Source organism: Vulpes lagopus, chromosome 16 (genome assembly GCF_018345385.1).
Source record: "Vulpes lagopus strain Blue_001 chromosome 16, ASM1834538v1, whole genome shotgun sequence".
NCBI lineage: Eukaryota > Metazoa > Chordata > Mammalia > Carnivora > Canidae > Vulpes > Vulpes lagopus.
This window is the reverse complement of record NC_054839.1, coordinates 214,418-230,025: the sequence shown is the minus strand read 5'-3', so window position 1 is coordinate 230,025 and position 15,608 is coordinate 214,418. Positions and strand designations below refer to the sequence as shown.

Here is a 15,608-nt window from a genome sequence, read left to right as displayed (position 1 = left end):
TTTAATAAACATTTATTACTTCACAAATGCTTTATATTGTATATCATATACAATATAACAACCAATTGCACTAATAGCCTTCACATATTCAGGGAATCACCATTTCTTTTTTTTAAGATTTTATTTATTTATTCATGAGAGACACAGAAGAGAGGCAGAGACACAGGAAGAGGGAGAAGCAGGTTCCACGCAGGGAACCCAATGCAGGACTTGATCCCGGGACCCTGGGATCACGACCTGAGCCAAAGGCAGGTGCTCAACTGCTAAGCCACCCAGGGGTCCCAGGAATCACCATTTCAAGATATTTCTAATAAACCCAATATTTAAGTCAATATTGAGCCAAAACACTAAGGCTGGAGCTGAGTTCAGATAATAACACTAAGGTATTATCTGAATAATCAAATCAAAATAGGCTTTGCTGTCTATTTTGTGCAAAGTATAAATAGAAACCATATAATATTAAACATACAAACCTAACTCAATATTAAAAAATTCTTTTCTTAAAAATTCAAAAAATTGAAAGTATCATGGATTGGATCTCAGAACAGAAAAAGAATGTTAGTAGAAACTGACATTGACACTTATTATTAATTAAACTACAGGCTTTCCAATTTTCTCCTTTAATGAGTAATTCTGTGTTGCATATAAACCCTTGACAATGTTTCAGATTTTTTCCTCGGATAGTTTGCAAGGAGTTACTGGTTAACTGAAATTTCTGGTCCAATATTGTTAGGAATATGTTAAGAAACAGGGCGCCTGGGTGGCTCAGTTGGTTGAGCATCGGACTCTTGATTTTAGCTCAGGTCATGGTCTCCTGGTCTTGTAATTGGCTCCATGACCAGTGGGGTGTCTGCTTCAGGATTCTCTCTCTCCCTCTGTCCCTCCCTCCCCACCCCTGCCACACGCACCCGCATGCTCTCTCCCCCCTCCCTAAAATAAATATTTTTTAAAAGAGTATGTTAAGAACCAAACTTAGTTTGAGCCTGGATGGGTGGGTGTACCATGCAGCAGACAGTGATCTTTCTGGTTCAGTGTGGGGTATACCTAGTTGTTCCAGATCCTCTGCTGCGGGACCCCACAATCAAGTTAGATTAGATAAAAAATGTTAATTGAATGGTTAATCAGTTAAGAGTTAACATAGTGAGTGGGAAGAACAGGAGTAAGACTCTAACTTGAGATCACTTATTTGATAAGGTGCATCAATAACAGTGTGTGTATCATAACCACTATGAGTAGCCACATTGCTAAAAAAATAAAAAATAAATAAATAAAATAAATAAATAAATAAATAAATAAATAAAATAAATTTAAAAATAAATAAAAATAAATAAATAAATAAATAAATAAACAAAAATAAAGCCAAAAAAACCCCACCCAAAGAACCTTTATTTTTTTTTAAAGATTTTATTTATTTATTCATGATAGACACATAGAGAGAGGCAGAGACACAGGCAGAAGCAGGCTTCCCACAGGGAACCTGATGCAAGACTGGATCCCAGGACCCTGGAATCATGACCTGAGCCAAAGGCAGATTCTCAACCACTGAGCCACCCAGGCATCCCCCAAAGAACCTTTAAACGTCATTTTTTCTATCCAGCTTCTCCTCCTTGGCCCTCCATCTGTGGTCTATCACACAAGAATGAGCAAGCTGGACAAAACGATGCCTCCATTCCTCAGTTGACTGGCAGTGATGTTGAGCATTGCAGGATTTCTCAGCATGTATGGAAGACAAGCTTCAAGAAAAGAGAAAGAACCATATACAGCCAACCCCACAACATGAATAAAAAAAATCTCAGAGTACCAGTTGGGGATTCAATCATTATCATTAATACCATTATTTCATTAATGGCAGGGATTCCTGAACATCTATTGAATATTGGACTTGACCAATGACAATAACTGGATAAAGAAAATTAATTATTTTAGTAGAATTCCTCTGAATATAACATGTAGATTTTACAGGCTAAGAAACCTTAATGAAGCCTTATGTCTTAAAGTGCCAGCTATATTTTTCAGGCAGTAATTCTTACATCTATTTTGAAGAAATGTATATGCATGATTTTCTAAAGTTAATACATGTGAACTGAAATAAATTCATTTTGAAAAATCCAACTTTTAAACTGTTAATACACCAACAATTTTTCCAGCTGCAAAGTCATCTGCCAAACGTTTGAAGAGCATTGGAACCAGCTAAGTGCAGCATACATACTTCAGCCACCTAAAGCCAGACAGGAGAAAGTCATATTCTGATTTTATTCACATCTTATTTTTCCAAAGTCTGATTCAATTTAGGCTTGGCTAATTCTCTTTCAGACTGACAGCCACTGAATCATGCTCATATGGAGAACACAATTCTTCATAAAATGCCCCTTTTCTGCTCTGTTTTGTTTATTGACACATAGCTGAACAATGAACCTCTAATCACAAATTCTGCACCAGAATGTTTCTGTGATGGGTATGATGATGTCATGACAACTAGCAATCTGAAATGAAAATACTATTGCTATTTTGTCATTAGCCAATTCCTGTAATCATGTCATTTCTAAAATTATGCCTATGTTTCCGACAAAGATGAATAGCTCAATGGATATTCTAGTACTACCATCCCTTCATCTCTGTCACGGAAAACCCATCCCAACCAGATAAAAGCCACAGACAGAGGAATGGCTTCAAATGGCTAAAACTTTCTATACCTAATCCTCAAGTCAACTGGAAAAAAAATGAAGATCTGCCACCTAAGCTGCAAATAAAAATATTTGAAGTTGTCCAAATTATTGGACATGATTCAAATCATTGGATAATGATTCAAGGATAGGAGGGAAAGGGGATAGGTTCCAGAGGCAGGATCAGGGAGGGAGGAGAGAAGGAAAGCACAGCTAGGGAAGAAAGGAAGCAGGAAAAGAGGGAGAAAGAGAAGGGGAACATCAGCTAGGGAAGAAACTCCTTCCCTTCACAACTACGGTACAGGTGAGCAGTGGACATCAAAATGGCATCACTAAGCTACTTAAGTTCGCTGGAGAAAATACCCTTTAGAGTGGAAGGAGCTTCAATTCTCCTTTGTTGAGATATCCTCTTGCCCTTTTTTTTCTCCTTGGCTTGGAAGCCATGACAACTGTCAGCTGATCCAGCAAACACAACCCTCTGCCTTCTGCACCAGGCCACTAGTGGAAATGAGCAGCTGGTTTTGCTGTTTGAGATGCAGAGAGTCCCCAGGCCAGTTCTTCTCTGCGGCAAAGACTACCTGCAGCACACCTGGGAGAAAGCCTACCAGGATCACAGGAGAAAGGTAGGAAAGGTGGGTGCCAGCCCAGATGGCTCAGAGCAGGTACCAAAGCAGCACCCACGGAATGCCAGGGCTTTCCCTAGAAACCAAAAGCTAATTTTATTTTCAGAGATGGAATGGTTAAAATGATATTTCCTTAAAACGTTGGTCATATGTGGGGATCCTTGGGTGGCTCAGCGGTTTGGCACCTGCCTTCTGCCAGGGCGTGATCCTAGAGACCTGGGATCCAGTCCCATGTCAGACTCTCTGCATGGAGCCTGCTTCTCCCTCTGCCTGTGTCTCTGCCTCTCTCTCTCTCTCTCTCTCTCTTTCTCTCTCTCTCTCTCTGTGTCTCTCATGAATAAATAAATAAAATCTTAAAAAAAAAAACATTGGTCATATGTGTTGTCATACAATAAAAATTACATTAAATGGATTGTGATTCTCATGTGTCATATTTTAGGACTCTGAATCATGGCATGTTTACAAAGTACTTAATTTTTCCTAAATGACTTGAAATATCTTAGGACACAAAAATCTGAGGGACCCTCTTCCCTGTCAAAACAGTATATTCCAATGTGAACTAAAAGCCGACTTTTATCTCCACTTGGAGATATGCTATTATTTCCATTATTTGATGCAAATGTGGATATCATTTGAGAAGTTCACCTTGTGCTTTTGAAAGACCTGCTGTGATGGTCTTCTGCTGCTGGGACGTCAGTGGTGCTACCCACCCACCTGATGCTCAGCTGGTGCTGTCTTTCTGTGCCTGTGTTCCTCAAGCTTGAGAAATGCTCTTAAGAAGGGAATAACCTGAGAAGGGGGTGTTGCTCTGTGATACTCTGAAGGCATCTCCCCAGAGTGGGGGGACCCAAGTTTTCGGCAGGATACAAGTCCAGATGAGCCTTTCTACTGCCCCTGGGGTTCTACCTGCCTGGGTTGTGGTAACACCGTAGCCTCAGGGAAATCACACTTACTGCAAGGCTGCTCTGGTGCCCTCCCCAACATACCTGGGCCCGCCACCTGTGGCCCTCAGGACCGTCCCAGGGCTCACCCTCACTTCCTCAGACCTCCAGGCCTCCTACAATCTCCTGTGTGCCCATTACTCTCTGGTTCCTTGTTCTTCCGTCTCATGTCGCCACATGATTGAAGTAACATATTTATCTTGTCTTGTTTGTTTCCCCCATCTGGTGGGGGGGCGGGCGGTGGCTGCATCGTGCTGTTATGACATCATCAGCACATAGTGAGTCATACTTAGCAAATACTTGTTGGCAGTGAAGAACTGAAAGAGAGCTTATGGTAATAATACAAAATCAACTGGCATTGCCTCTTTGGATAACAGATAAGAAAGGAAATGCATGAGGGTTTCATTGTTCATGTGTGCATCCCAGGGACTAGACTCATCTCTCATAAGAGGTAGTGGTTGATAAACAGCCTCAGGTAAGTAAATAACTCTGCTCTGTGCCTAAGAAACTGTAAGATAAAGAAGATTTGCAATTGTCATTGTATGAAGCAGGAGCTGATGAAAGGGGAAGGTGGTGTGCCAGCATTTGGCCCCGGGCCCAGGTGTGGTTGTGGAGCATGAAATTCTGTTGCCCCAATGCGCCCTCCTCTGAGGTGTCTCAGGAGCACAGGGTTGCTGGGTGTAAGCACGGAGTGCTAAAACACCCTAACGTGGCGTGGCCAGCAGCGGAGGATGTGGGGCAGGGGAACCCATGCTCCCAGCATCAGGTGTTAAAGGGAGGGAATGATGTGAAGATGGGGAGCAAGTCTCAGATACAGTCAACTAAGAAAGCTGAAAGTGGGACCCCTGGGGGGCTCAGTGGTTGAGTGTCTGCCTTCTGCTCAGGGAGTGACCCCAGGGTCCTGGGATCAAGTCCCATGTCGGGCTCCCTGCATGGAGCCTGCTTCTCCCTCTGCTGGTGTCTCTGCCTCTCTCTGTGTGTCTCTCATGAATAAATAAATAAAATCTTAAAAAATAAAAGCTGAAAAGAAGGGAACTGTGGGTGTGGAATGGGGCACCTAGAGCCAGAGGGGCCGTTCCCAGCGGGGCTGGTGCCAGGAGTCTTGGCAGGCGTTTGCTGGAGGGGATAGATCAGGACAGAATGGAGGGTTCAGGTAGCTGGTGTGGAACTCACTGTGGAAAGACAAGGCTGCGGTCCAGATGGCGAAGGCCCCAGTGACTGAGGGAAACACGGGTTAGTGATAGGAAGGAGAGGAGAAGAGAGGATGGGGCATGGTGGCCACACTGCCCTTCTAGAGGCAGCAGCAAGAACCAACGTCAAATGGCACCTGCTGGCACCAACACTTGGCTTAAAGCAAATGCTTCTTCCATATTAAGAGTAAGGGGCATTAGCTCTTTAGAGTTACTTAATTTCTTACTACTTGGCTGAGAGTCCTTGGGAACACATAGGACTCTGATACAATAGAAGGGAGAAAAGGATTTGCAGGTGAGTGCTGTGCCCACAGCATCTCTTGAGCGAGTGCTGTCCTCAGTCTGGCGTCCCAACAGGACTTCATCTCTTACAGCCTGAACAACTAGTCATGCTTTAAAATAAAATTTAAATGACCTTAATAAAATAGAAATCACTGCTGATATTTCCCTAACATAATGAGATATAAATATCTCAGTCCTAAGAGTACTCAAGTAACAGTGAAACACTAAAGGTATTCCCTGTAAAGTCAGAAATAGGACAAGGATGCCTACTATCTCATATACTCTTTTGAATTGTGTTGGAGGTATTAGGAAGCAGACAAGACAAATCCATTAGGCATGAAAATGTAATGAAGTAGGTAATGGTTTTTTTTTTCTATTTGTGGATGAAATGATTAAATATCTAAAGAACCCAGAAGAATCAATGGAAAAGCAAATATAAATTGGGAAAAATAATTGCAACTTATATCACAAAGGGTTAATATCCTTATCTATAAAGAACTTCTAAAAAGAAAAAGAAAAATGCACACCACCTCACATGAAGATGGGCAAGAAGTATGAACAAGAGTTCAAAGAAAAAGAATTGCAAACAGCTCTTAACCTGTAAAAAAGTCAGTTCACTTCACTTGGAGAAATGCAAATTAAATCTACACTGTAATATCATTTCTCAACTAACAAGTTGGCAAAAATCCCCCAAATTGTTGCCAGTGCACACATAGTTAGCCTTTAATCCAGAACTACCCATTCCAAAGGCACGCTGGCAAAGAAAAGAAATTGCAAAAGATACTAACTCCAGCAGTATCTGTAATAGCAAAATCGAAGCTAGCCCAAATGTCCATCAAAAGCAAGTTGGGTGAATAAGTTAGGATGGTTCTACATGACGGTATAATATGCGATACAAAAAAGAACAGGAAACTCTGTGTGCTACTATAAAATTAGCCTAGAATGCATTGTGAAACGGAAAAGGCAACGTGAAGAAAAATGTGTAAAATACACTGCATTTGTCTAATAAAGTGCCAAGAGTCCTGGGAAATGGGCATCCTGTCCGGGCAGGAATGACAGCTGCAGACTGTGGCAGGGTAAGCATGAGCTATGTCAATGGATGGCCAGCCCTCTGCTTCAGCCACCACCTTCTTTAAAAAGTCTTGTGAAAAAAAAAATAAAAAATAAAAAAAAAATAAAAAGTCTTGTGATTCCTGTGTTACTATGGATGCGAGTATGTGGGTGTATCTTTCCAGAAACTTTTAGGAAGGACCTCCTCTTTACTACTGATGTTCTGACATTTTATGATGACATACTTTCATGTGAATCTCTTTGAGTTCATCCTGATGGATTCTTTCATTTTAGAGACCTTGGAAATTCTATCCCTTACACTTTCTTTTTTTTTTTTTTAAGATTTTATTTATTCATGAGAGACACATAGAGAGATGCAGAGACACAGGCAGAGGGAGAAGCAGGCTTCTTGAGGGGAGCCCAATGCAGGACTCCATCCCAGGACTCCAGGATCATGCCCTGGGCCGAAGGCAGACGCTCAACTGCTGAGCCACCCAGATGTTCCCCCTTTCACTTTCTAGAAACCCTACAAGTTATATGTCTGAGAACCAATATTGAGCCTTTAGTTTCCTTTTATTTTCTCGTCTGCTGCCCATCTCTCTATTTCTGGCTCACTTTTGGGAGGTTTCTTGGTTTTATCCTCAGCTCCTTAATTCAATTTATTTCAGCGTTAATTTTCAAGGACTATTATCAGTAATTACTCTCTTTTCCTAGAATACCCTTCTTGTTTTAGGGATGCAGCATCTCTTTTGTCTCTCCAAGATTGTTACTTAAAGTTTACTTGATATTTTCCTCTGTTCCTTTCATCGTCTCTGTCTCTTCAAGGTCCCCTGTTTGGTTTCTTCATTTCTCACTTTCGTGTTGGAACTATCTGTCCAGTGTCTGGAAGATGAAGTACTAGAAATTGACTTGAGGCTCTGCATGCTCTGGTTAGTCCAGTTTTGTGGACTCCCCATGTTTGGGCATGGGGTCTTTGGAGCAGTGATCTTCACGGAAATCTGCCTAGAGAACCTGACTTTTTAGGCACTGAGCCAGGAGGAGCCCTGAACCCCTCCTCCCCCCCAGCCACACACACACACTGTGCCCTCAGCCAGAGTCTTCCACACTCATATCTCCAGAGGCAAGGAAGACAACTGCAGGCATTCCCTGCTTCTTGCAAAGACTCAACCAGGCCCCAGCTCTGGGCCTCGCCAGGCACTGTGGTTGCTGGTATCTCTCAGTGCTGAGCATCTTAGTGGTTCTTTGAGGTGAACCCTGTCATTCTCTGTCTCCCCTCAGCTGCTCTCTCTGACACCCACATCAAACACTCCAGACTTTCCCCCAAGATCGACATCTGTTGGTGATTGTGCCCGAACTAGTCTGTACTATGATGGTTATAAAATGGCAATGTTTCAATGTCTTCACCCCCTCCACATTTAGCAACTGTTAGGAAGAGTATCTTCTCCTCTATATTTAGTGTGTATAATAGATGAGAGGGAGCTTCTCGGAAGACAGTATGTTCAAAAGACCTTGGTCAAAAGTAAGTGCTATAATATGGCAAATTAGTGTCATATTTTTAATAACTATAATTAGTCTGAAATTTTTATCTGCAGCCCAAACTAACTTGCTATGGATAGTTACACACAGTCACCCAACACAGGATTTACTGGCTACCCCTCCAAACTGTTCACCACCTCTCTTCATGTCTTGCTGTCACCAGGCATCAAAACCGCAAGCCTCAGACCTTTCTTCATCACTTCTTTCTCCCTCACCTCCACCCCCACAGACATGTGCTTCCAGGAGGTCTGTCTCCTATGGACCCTTCTCCCACCATCACTGGCATGCCTCTGCTCACCATCCCACAGCCCTAAGTGACTGGCCACCCCACCTCTGGTCTTCTTTTCCTCCACACATGGTAACAGTGGGCCTTCAGGTCACGTACATGGTTGTGTTACTCCCTTGTCTTTGTTCTTTAGTCTTCCCTCATATTAGGGGCCAAGTGTCAATTCCTAAGTGTGCCGTCCAACCTTCCCACCATCTAACCCTTTAGCCCTGTCCTGGCTCTCTGCACGTGAGCTCTGCTCCACCACTGCATGGCTCTGCGGATTTAATTCCCAGAGTGAGCAATGCTCACATTATCATTTCAGACAGACTCAGTTGGTGGGGTTTCCCAACATTGTCTCATGCAGATTATCGGCTAAGAGGACCAAGTAGCTGGTGGTCTAAAAGCAAGTATCTAGAGTATTGGGGGGGGGTCCCTTTTATTGCAGATGGTAATACATACGGCCCTCATGCATTTACTCCATCATATTTTAAAACATAAATTTTCTTACAACCATCTATACTCATTCCTGGTGCCATAGCCCAGAAGCTGCCCAATCTGAGTTCATGTTAGTTACCTGCTAACAACGTGCCTGGGGTCACACTGCCTCTCTGCACTGCAGATCCAAGACGCCCAGCCTCTCGTGGACACCAGCGCCCCTCTGAGCCTCAGTCACCTCCACCTGAAATTCAAGAAGCTGAAGGTAAGCTTCATTCTACTTCTCAGTTACTGGTGTAGCTAACAAGAAAACATCAGCTAGGGCAGCCCAGGTGGCTCAGCGGTTTAGTGGCGCCTTCAGCCCAGGGCCTGATCCTGGATACCCGGGATCGAGTCCCACATCGGGCTCCCTGCATGGAGCCTGCTTCTCCCTCTGCCTGTGTCTCTGCCTCTCTCTCTCTCTCTCTCTCTAATAAATAAATTAAAAAGCTTAAAAAAAAATCAGCTCAGAAACCAGGGAAATGGAAAATGCAGGCTCAGTAAGGAATAAACAGTCCCTGTTATCGACGATGACATGTTGTGTCAGCAGCCAATTAACCTCATCTCGCCAGAACAGAGCTGGTGGGTGGTAGGTGCACCAGGAGTCTTCTCCAGTCTTCCTGCTAACTTTTTGTCTCCAGGAAGAGAGGGCAGGAAGGGGCAGGAATGCACAGTAGCAAGTTATTCACTGCTGCTGTATAGCAATCAATTAGTACCCTTCCCTTAAACAAGAGCATTTCTTTAAAATAAAATTTAAAAATGTAAAAAAAGATAATAAGCAAGACCATTTCTTGACCACCAGAGAGTATTTATTTCTTGAAGTGTAAGCCATCTAGTTAGAATAAGACTCTCACAGGCAGATAGTAATGCCTCTGAAGCAAGATGCTATGTGCTCTTTATGTGACTGTTAGTAATGATAACTGAAGCGGGCAGAACAGAAGCTAACTAATCATTGTCAGGCAAACCAGCAGATGAATCTATTTCAATACCTAAAGCAAGTGGATTTTCATTTCCTCTGGGCTCCAATCTTCTCTTCTTCTGAACAATATAAAATACCTCTCTTAAAACATGAAGTGATTTCCTCATTAGCATCACTGTCACAGAGTGTTGGAAGGTGACCTAATTTCACAAAGAATCATAGCATCCTCGCTGTTATCTCCACTCTGAGCCTATGTAATTTAATCCCATCCTAATGTATTCCAATTAATAGAGAAAGGAGCCTGCATGTGTCACACTGGTCACTGAAGCTACAGCAGCACTTACATATTTGAAGAAACAATGTAAAACCCACAGTGTGCTTAAGTTACAGGAAAGAGGGTTGAAGGAATCCTCTAAACATGATTTTATGTATTTATTTGAGAGAGAGAGACAAAGTGAGAGAGAGCACGAGCAGGCATAGGGGCAGAGGCAGAGGGAGAAGCAGGCTCCCCACTGAGCAGGGAGCCTGACCAGGGACTCGATCCCAGGATTCTGAGATCATGACCTGAGCCAAAGGCAGAGGCCTTCTGACCGACCACCTGGTTGCCCCAGGAATCTTCTAAATAAATCTGCATAGTAACAGCACAGACATGGCTGGTGTTTCAAAAGGTTCCTTGTGTGTCTGTCCACAGCTGGAGGAAGAACGGCTCGCCGTCATTGACCGGGACAACCGTCTGCTGCTGGAGAGGTTGTCCTGCATCATGAGGACCAGGGGACAGGCTGAAAGTAGAAACAGCCACACACAGAAGAGGTAACTGGGATCCCTGCACCCTGCAGTCAGCACCAAAGCCAGTAGGGCCCTGTGTGCTCTGCTCCAAGGCCTGCACGGAAGAGCTGCCCCTGAGCCACAACACAGTGCTCCCATCCTCCCTGCAGAGAGCCCTCTGCCTTTTCCTTTGTGGTCCACGAGTCAGTGTTACATGAGGCTCATTCTATACCCACAACAGAACAAAGACCCACACGGCAGCTCTCACTGCGCACATGAGCTGTCCAAAGCCTCCCACATTGGCTTCCTATTTAAGCCTCAGATTCATCCCACAACGGGCAGGCTATCATGCTTCTCGAGGTACAGATGGAGACACTGAGGCACCAAGATGGCATCTAGGAAGTGGGGGAAGTACGTTCCTGCCCCAGGCCCTGTGATCAGGCAGTTCTCATACATTTCCATCTGCAAAAGCAGCCTAGATTGTTATTTTCCTGCCAGCACAAGGCTGGGCCCAGCGTCTGCCTGGAAACAGCATCAAAGGTCATGTAATTGTGTCTCATGTGTGAGGGTGACTGTTCCTGTTTCCTACAGGGGAGCCGTGGGGATGCTACTCGCTCCAACAACATGGCATTTCCCCAAAGTGGAGCTCTCTGTGGGGAGGGAGAAGAGCAGGCCTCCATGGCCTCTAAAATCTTCTGGGGATCCCTGGGTGGCACAGCGGTTTGGCGCCTGCCTTTGGCCCAGGGCGCGATCCTGGAGACCCAGGATCGAATCCCACATCGGGCTCCCGGTGCATGGAGCCTGCTTCTCCCTCTGCCTATGTCTCTGCCTCTCTCTCTCTCTCTCTCTGTGACTATCATAAATAAATAAAAATTAAAAAAAATAAAAATAAAAAAATAAAATAAAATCTTCCTACAGTTATTTAGAAACAGTCATTAATCCTAAAAGCCCTTCATTAAGGTAAATTACCCCTGGCCCCTGCACCCCACAAGTCCCCAGAATTTGCTCACCGGTCACAGTACTGTCCTTTCTTATCAAATGCGAAAGTTCCGCAGGGCCCGTGATGGACGATTGTGATGCAGGCATGTTTTCAGAGGTGCTTAATCCTTCTAAAATCTTTAGCCTGGACCCGTCTCCGAGAAGCTCAGGGTGGTTTACAGATTTCACAATAAATTACAATTTGGTTGACAGCAAGCACCAGGAAGTGTGTCGTAGAGGAGGGCTGTAGGGGCTCTGCCTGAAGCTCTGTGGGAGGGGCAGGTCCTGCACTCCTGTGGGGCGGGTGTGTGGAAGCAATCTGTCTCTAGGTTCTCCAGCAGTGGTTCACCTGGGGCTTCACACTGGAGTATCTGGTGGGATGGGGAGCGGGCCTGGTGTCAGGAAGGCCTCCGTGCTTCCTGGCTGCACCACTGTCCAGCCCCTGTCATTAAAAGCCTGCAGTTACAGGTCAACCTCCATATTCCTGGGATAGTTTACATAAGATTTGGAATCACTTTCTTCTCTAAAGACAGATATTTAACTTGAGGATACAAATCACTGTTGAGTGCTACTTACCTTAAGCTGTAATGAGGGAGCCTAAGCTAATAATTAATCTCCATCCAACTCAACCCAGGACAGAATCCTACTGGGAGATGCTCCCACCTGCTGCCTAGATAGATTCTCTTTGAAAAACACAAGTCCCAACTAGCCCGGAGGTAAATCTATACAATCAAGTGGCTTCCCCCCCCCCCTCAGAACCTGCCTGATTTGTCACACACAGGACAGGACTGAAGAAGGAAGGAAAAGAGGAAGCAAAAGTGATCTCGGGGAGGTGCCAGCCAGTCTGAGAGCCACAGGAAGAGCCTCAGCTTGAACAAGGCAGCCAGGCTTGAGGAAACTTGAAGGGACATGAAGTGCCCTAGGTGACCTGCAAGCCGACCCAGCTCTTCCCATTCCAGGAAATTAGCTCCTCAGGCTTTGCAAGTTACACACCACCTCCTTGCCCTGCTTGGATTTTAAAGCAGGCAAAGACCGTTTATGCCTTTCCTACATATTTCTTTTTATTCTACTCCGGACTGAGAATGAGTGTGGCACACTCTGGGCTCAGACTCAAAATGAATTCAGCTTTACTACGGCTCTGAAGTCTACTATCTTGAAGTAGTTGGCACCAAGCTAATTCAGCTAATGGCCCAGCACACAATAATGGTAAAAATGGTGTGTCCCTCAAATACCCACCATTTGCTTCAACGTGGATGGAACTGGAGGGTATTATGCTGAGTAAAGTAAGTCAATCGGAGAAGGACAAACATTGTATGGTCTCATTCATTTGGGAAATATAAATAATAGTGAAAGGGAAGGGAGAAGAAATGTGTGGGAAATATCAGAAAGGGAGACAGAACATAAAGACTCCTAACTCTGGGAAACGAATTAGGGGTGGTGGAAGGGGAGGGGGGCAGGGGGTGGGGGTGAATGGGTGGCGGGCACTGAGGGGAGCAACTTGATGGGATTAGCACTGGGTGTTATTCTGTATTTTGGTAAATTGAATACCAATAAAAAATAAATTTATTATAAAAAAATGGTGTGTCCCTTTGTCATTAGTTTAATGGAACCCCACCAAGAATGAAAGTCTATGATTTTTGTTAGGAATGCTTCAATTTGAGCCTGATAACTGATGTGGGAAACAAAGGCAGAAGAGAAATTATTAAATTTCCTTACTCCCTACAGCCCATAGACACATCCTTGAAACAGGCAGAGTGACCTTCCTCTAGGGAATCATCTGCCTCTATGTTGATACTTTGCTTAGGGCAACAGGCAATCTTAGCTCTATCCCCAGGATCCTGTGAGTCTACTTTAACATATAAAAATTCCTTTGCAAAAAAAAAATTCCTTTGGAAACTTTCTTTATCTTCCCCCCCACACCCAGATATATGTTGGCAGTCACCCACAAGTATATGACCCTCTGATATACATCCGAAGGGTCTCATGACTGAGATTTTACTAAACAGTAATAAGTGACCTTTCCTATCAATAGATGCTAGCACCCTCAGGATCCTGAAAACCTTGTTTCCAAAATATGTGGGGAGGCTTACCCCTTCCAAACTTGAAAGTGTATAATGGGGGCACTCCTTATGACCCCAGTAGCTCTTTTTGCCATGGGTCCAGTCCTTATGCTTTAATAAAACCACCTTTTTTCACCAAAGATGTCTCAAGAATATTTTCTTGGCTGTTGGCTTTGAACCCTAACATCTTCCCTACATCAGTAACTGTCCATTTCATTTTTCTGTCCCTTATTTAATAAAAGACACTTGTCAAGTTAACACATGGTGTGGAAGAGAAACAGCCCAGAACACTGCAAACTAGTTGGTTCAAGCAGTTAGGCAGCTAACTACTCAATAGCCAAAAGTCAACACTATAAGAGAAACTATATGACCAACAATCAAGTTTTCACTCTTCATTTTATTTTTTATGGCTTTATTGAGATTATAACTGGCATCTGGTAAACTATATATTTACAGTATACCAATTGACAAGTTTGGCATGCTTTATACCTGTGAGAATATCACCACAATCAAGATAATAACTGCATCCATCACTCCCCAAGGTCTCCTGTTCCCATCAATAATTACCCCACATCTCCTCTTTCCCATCCACAAACTGGTTTTTGTCCCTATGGGCAAGTTTGCATGTTCTGAGTTTTGTGTGAGTAGATCCACACAGTGTCTGCATTTTTCTGCCTTTCACCCCACATAATGTCATGTTTGAATAAGTGAATAGACCATTCCTTTTTGTGGCTGAGTAGTATTCGTTATATAGAGTTATCAGTTTGTTTATCCATCCACCTATTGGTGAACATTTGGATTGTTTCTGTTTCTAGTCTTTTGCTATGACATAAGTGTTCATGTTTTTAAAAAAATTAAAACCCAATATCTCCACCCAAGGCTGAAAACTCGGATATAAATGAAGAATATCAAATATGAGTCACAAAGAGAAAATTCTCTAAGCATGACAGCATAAGGAGGTCCTGGACCCATTCCCCAGGAAAACTGATAAAAAGTATTTTTAAAACAACCATTTTAAAGTCTATGGAAATGGTCCTAAGGGCATACACTATATAAAGTAACATTTATAAGAAAATCTGCTAAAATGTGGCAAGAATAGATCGGTTCCATTGTACTTGAACTGAGATCCACTTCTTCCCTCCTCCCCCCAGCTCAGCAAAGCAGAGACTCCACTCCAGATTGCCAGAGCCAAGAACTCAGGGCTCCCTCTCTCTCTCTAACTCCCAGCTGGAGAGCTTTCTTCCTGGAAAAGGCAGAACTTCAGCATTTATCATCCTGTCCCTAGCTGCCTGTTACAGAGACCAAGTCTCAGATGAGTATGGCCCAGAGGTGATGCTTCTTTTCTGCCCAACTCCCACCGAGAATGAGGCTCTATCTCAAGTGTGGTGTTGCTGAAAATACTGGGGCCTGATCTCCTTGGCCTAGTTCAATTAATGTAATGATTTGATGCCATGAAGATTTATGTATCCTCCCCTACTACAGCAAAAGAGCATGGGGTGTCACACAGAGAGAAACTTGCCATGGCCCCAACTGAGCCTCAGAGTTCTGAGATTTTGCCCAAGGAATAAGCATGCCATAAAACAGATGGTTCTTGATGTCCTCTCAAAGAAAGTGACTTCATTTGCAGCAGAGTGTTTGCAAGTTCCAAGTTTCATTGGACATGAAATAAAAGACACCCACATTGGGAAGGAAAACATAAAGCTGTCCTTATTCACAGATGATACGATCTCACAGAAAATCCTAAGGAAACTACTAAAAAAATGATAGAACTAATAGACAAGTTCAACAAGGTAGCAGGATACAAGATTAATATACAAAAGTCCATTGTATTTTTAAATACTTGCAATTAACAACCTGAA

At 43.5% G+C, this 15,608-nt stretch overlaps 1 long non-coding RNA gene across 1 annotated transcript; it reads right to left on the bottom strand.

The window, feature by feature from the left end:
* Window positions 1-1,580: 1,580 nt before the first annotated feature.
* LOC121476860 lies at window positions 1,581-11,804 on the bottom strand. Its single transcript, XR_005984051.1, has 3 exons — window positions 11,722-11,804; window positions 9,128-9,232; window positions 1,581-1,733 (listed from the first exon to the last, which is right to left on the bottom strand). It is a non-coding gene; the product is annotated as an uncharacterized LOC121476860 (long non-coding RNA).
* Between the last annotated feature and the right edge of the window lie 3,804 nt (window positions 11,805-15,608).